This window comes from Lineus longissimus, chromosome 8 (assembly GCF_910592395.1).
Source record: "Lineus longissimus chromosome 8, tnLinLong1.2, whole genome shotgun sequence".
Taxonomy (NCBI): domain Eukaryota; kingdom Metazoa; phylum Nemertea; class Pilidiophora; order Heteronemertea; family Lineidae; genus Lineus; species Lineus longissimus.
This window is the reverse complement of record NC_088315.1, coordinates 1,252,491-1,258,206: the sequence shown is the minus strand read 5'-3', so window position 1 is coordinate 1,258,206 and position 5,716 is coordinate 1,252,491.

Sequence of the window (5,716 nt, the reverse complement as noted above, 5' to 3'; positions counted from 1 at the left end):
CTTGTGAGGTGTTACCCAACGTTAATGACGCCTGTCTGCATAAAGTGGTACATATTTGACACCTATGGCGAAGGATGAGCCAGTTATTTTCGAGTTTGTACTTTGGGTGCATCTCGTTCCTCGGGTTGCATTGCGCCCGCGACCCCATAGGAGTTCCTGGTCTTGTCTCTTCGCCCCCAACCCCGATAAACTCTATGTACCGTGAACGAATGCTCATCAGGTCGACAGTTATTTGACGACGTAAATCCATCCATATTAACTGGCGCTGCGGCTGCGCTCAATAGACTCCGTTGGGGAGTCTGAGCCTGATAGGGTGTACCAGTCCAGCCGGTTATGTACGGTTGGTATGCTCTATGATATGGATCTCCAGCCACCTGTCAGCTAGGGGCAGACCCCAGTGTCTCAACCCTGGGTCTCAGAGGCGGTAACTTCTAGTCAGGCAGCGCGCTATGTCTGGTTAGGCGACATGGGTTACCAGGGCATCCACAGCCAAAATGGTTTGCACATGGAGGTCATCGCGACCGACTTGTGAGGGGGAAGAAGTGATGTCCATGGCGGTTTCAAATTGATCTGACGACCCCCGCGTCTTCTGGACAGGGAGGGGTTCATGTGGCCAAATCCTGTCAGCTAAATCCTATCGTTAGCATCGTTCGCGGTACATGGAAACCAAGGGCATGGAACCCTTTTTTGTCTTGGTTTAATTTCTCTGAGGATTTCAATGATGATATATATATCAAGATCCACAGGTATAGTCGGTACATGTGGCTACTCACCACATGAACATTTTAAAAGTTTTTTTCGAGCATTGTTAAAAGTCATGAGAATAAATTTCTTCTTTGCACGTGTTTTTTTTTTACCAGAATGACAATCAAAAGGTTTGTCACTGGAGAATTTCCCCATCCCCCACCCCAGCCCTAGAATAATATACAGACTAAATAGTATCTTTGGACTGTACTGGTAATAGAGGTCAGTCACGAAAAATAAAATATATATTGGACTGTACTGGTAATATAGGTCAGTCACGAAGAATAGAATATGTATTGGACTGTACTGGTAATATAGGTCAGTCACGAAAAATGAAATATATATTGGACTGTACTGGTAATATAGGTCGGTCACGAAGAATAGAATGATATTGGACTGTACTGGTAATAGAGGTCAGTCAAAAAAAGAAATATATATTGGACTGTACTGGTAATATAGGTCAGTCACGAAAATATCTGAAAGTCTGTGCCCCATTGTTGACGAATATAATATCGTGAGGACTTTATCAATAGTCGCGGTCCCTGGCCCCTCCCACATAAAAATCATTAGCAAGGTCACTGCAGGCAATAGCTTCAGCATTGTTATTGTATAAACATGTCTTAAACATTATAAACGGCCCTATTTGTGGGGTTACATTGTGTTCTTGCTGGGGTAATGATGTCGATGTCCGATTCTGCGTTTTGTGGACTTGTACATCAGTCCAGCAGTGACATTACGTTTTGTGGACATGTAAGTCTGTCCCGCAGTACCAAGTTTCACCCCAGCAATAACCAATAAGACCTGCATGTGACCTTAAAGTAAATAGCTATGCAAGTGTGGTCGAGACAAAACGCGATGTATGCATTGGAAGAAGGAAATCTGCGAAGAGTAGCTGGAACTGTCTGTCCAGCTTTCGTTTATGAAACAATGGGCGATTTGAAAGACGTCTCCTGAACAGATCGCCCATTGTTCACTGAAGCAGCATTCGAATTGTCTCCAATTTTTTCAGGTGGATTGCTCCATCTCGTGAGGTTTCGCTGTCCCGTCCCAAGAATCGAGCCAACGCGACCGAGGCCACTTCTGAGAGATAAATATTCAGGATGCCAGATTTGTGGAACACAATTGAGGTAAATGAGATAAAATTCGATAAGCTGGCTACAGTTGATGAAATGAGGCTTTAGGTCCGTCATCATGTGACTGATATTGGGACAAACCCGAGGCACGTTGACCACCATTGCCTGACAATTCAATTTGATTGATTCATCTTATTAGTGCCAATGAGGCTGTCACAGACATAAACATGTGTATAGACATATTACTGATATGCTATAATAGAAGATTTAAAAAAAAAACCTCCTGAAAAATGATAAAATACTTCAATTTCTTAAATTGTATATTTCAATGTTTCTTGGTATCTAAATATTCCCTTTCTATTCCAGGCCAGTAGTCAAGAGCCATGATCAGGGAACAGCAGTTCCCAACAGAATTGACCCTTTTCTTGTTCTAATTCATGCTGTTGGCTTAGAATGGGTTGACACTCGCCTGTTTTCGACCCTGAAAATTAAACATCGAACATTGTTACTCTTTGTTAAAGTGAACCTTGCAAAATATGTGCTTATTCCTGAAATCAATAGCACTTCCATGTATGTACTCGCTGATCCAGAATATTGCTATTTCTTGTTCCGTTTTCAATGTGGCAATCCATTTACCGTATCTGAGCTATTTCACAGCACAAGAAGTGCAACATTACAACAATGGAGCTATTTCTTGATCACAGCAAAAATGCGTTTCTACATTGTTTTACTCAAATGATGCATGGATGAGCCTTATTGACATATTTGTTTTCAAGAGGAATTGGTTGTAGGTTTTCTTTCTTTTTTCTTAAGGCAGGCCTAATTTAACAGAAGGCCTATATTTCAGGTAGGATATTATTATACTATAGGCCCATATCAGTTTTGCGATCAATTTCCTCTTGAAGACAATAAACGTCAATCGAGTCTCTGCACCATTTTGATTGGGCGGTTTTGGGCTAAAATACAGTACAAGAGAATGCTCCATTGGTGTTAACAGAAGTATGTCATTGTTTTGGTCAGCAATCAGTTCTTGCCACCTTGAAAGCGGTCACGGTTACTTACGACTTGTAAATTGATCAATTGTTATTATGCTATTGTCATTTGCCTTTGCCCCCCCCCCCCCCCCCCCCATCCTTATCGACACTCACAGTGCACCACCCTCCATCCCATGCCCCGCATGCGCACTGACCCAACATCTGATCCCTTGACACGCTTGCTCAAGCGGCTCAAGCGGCGTCAGCAGTATCAACGTTGTGTTATTGTATTCCAAGTTTTGCATTATTCATATGTATGTACTTGCCAAATAAATGTTGTCATATCATAATCTTCGTCTCTTGTCCTTCGGTCAATGTGTGTGCGGATCACTCGCAACAAGTTCGATTAACACACTACACTATCTTCACGTGCAACAATTTACGGTCAGCCTTTTCTGATTCCGCATGCTGGCCACTAATTCTAAGTTTTGTAGTATATATTTTATACTTGCCCAATAAAAGTTGCCATATCATCAGGCTTTGTCTATTGTCCTTCGGTCTCTCAGCATGGGGGACACTCTCGAAAAGTTAGATTAATGCACTTACCAAAAAACACCAAATGCACCTTCCTCACCAAAATACCTCACGCCTGCGGACAGGGACGAAATAGCCCAGAGTCTGTACCGTAACTTAATTTGCATCCCGTTTCAATCCAGAATGACATATCATCAGCCTTTGTCTCTTGTCCTTCGGTCTCTCAGCGTGGGGGACACTCTCGAAAAGTGAGATTTATGCACTTACCAAATGCACCTTCTTCACCAAAAATACCTCACGCCTGCGGTCAGGGACGAAATAGCCCAGAGTCTGTACCGTAACTTAATTTGCATCCCGTTTCAACCCCGAATGAGATAGCCAACTTGTATGTAAGCAGTTGACGATCGAGAAGAAGAGACAGTTTTTCCAAGCCTTGCGGAGACCAACGTCTATGTATGACGACAGTTCTGAAGAGCTCTGTCTGGTTTCCTATATCTGTATAGTCATCATGGTATCAATGATTGAGCCGATTTACGAATATCGCGTAACTGAACTTAAGCAGGATTTCGTACATCTTCGCTCGTGAGGGCTTGCGAAATCTGCCAAGATAAAATTTTTTTTACTGACAAAGTCCTATTTCTCCACGCCTCGCGGAAAATAACTGGCGCTCAATGTGTGTATCTATGTGTCCCTGGAGTTCGAAGGATGTGACATTACAGAGCGTCCGATTTAGTCTCGTAAAGAGACGCGAATTATTCCAGGACATTCAAACTTGTGTTGTATCCTATCCTTACGATGTATGGTTATCCCTACAGAGGTGCTAAAAGCCCTGTCTCTTTAGTATTGGATGTCCCTTGTACTTTGAAGGAAGTGACATACGACAGAGTGTCCAAAATGCCCTGAACTAGCAGCCATGAGGGAGGAGTTCTAGCCATCTGGCGCACTTAGATCCAGGACCAGCTTTATGACGACTAGAACACTTACAAAAGACGACGATATGTTGACTCAGTGACCCTCTCCTATTTGCCGCATCGAACTTGACTATTGACAGCTTCTGTTTCCAATGGTAGTTTGAAGCGTGAAGGTCAGAAGCTGTTGCTGCACAGAACATGCGATAGTCGGACCAAAACTTAGCTGTGTGTTATTCTTTTAGGCAAGGGAAGTCCTCAAAGGCCGTCGTGGTGGTTGCAGACGAAGCTATCAAGACATCAAAAGAGGCCCTCGAGCTGGCGAAGCAGTCCGTGCAGAAACCACGAGAAGTCTCCAATCAGGTTGAACAGCTCAAGCAAAAGTGAGTCACATGGATTTTTCATCATCTGGGTTCTCAGTTTTAGATCCACGATTATCATTTTGCGACAACTTGCATGCACAGTTTTCTGGGTGGAAGATTCCACAACTGGCATCCCCATGCACAAGATATCCAAGCAAGGACAGTCACAAGATCTTTTGGGGGATTTCGCTTTCAGTTACATTGAGTACTCCAATAAAGGGCTGGTTGTGAGTGATCTCTACCACAACAACAACATCTGCTTGAGAGCAAAATAATAGCTGCAACTATGATTCTTTTCAGTGCAACTGGAGCTGAGAGGCGATACAACAATACACGAGACCTTGCGATGGAGGCTCTCAAGACGGCGCAGGATACGATACATACACCGAGTCGCTAAAGATCTACACGGAGGCCGACGGTCTCACCGTATCCGATATTGATGCAAAACAGCTCAAGGATCACAGATGATCGAAAAGATCTTTTCAGTTCCTACCTTGCCCTGAAGATGGCGATGGCGTAGTTCTTTCATGAAGTCATTTAAAGTTCTGAACTACGCCAAATTCAGGGCACGGTAGAAACTGAAAAGACCATATTTAATGGGATTCACGTCCGACGTCGTAACTGTGGGTGCGGTGTGTCATGAATGCAGGATCGGCCAACGCGCGGCCCATATGGAATGCGACAAACTGTACCGGAACCAGAATTGTCATGGGTCTGCACAATATTTTTCAGATTCGATGGACATGATGGATATATGAATTTTGTTTACACTTTACATACAGTGTATACATACGTAACCATTACACTCACTACGTTGTGTGAGTGATAAAGCTTTACAATTCCCTTACCGTCAACGTCGCCGGAGACGGGTGCCACGTGTTTTACCGTCATCGGATGTGCATCCGATATGCCACGAGATTTACAGTTCTTTAAATGTTTCGGGAGACGACCAAGGCATGCGAGCCCCGTCGGCGGAACCCCAGGCCCTTCCTCTCGATCATACCCGTACAGCGTTTAGACTGTCCGCTCACGGGCTCCGGAATATAGACCTCCAGACCTTAGACGACCGAGCTTTTCTTTACCTTCGAAACATAATAACAACGCGTCTCACTTATATGTAT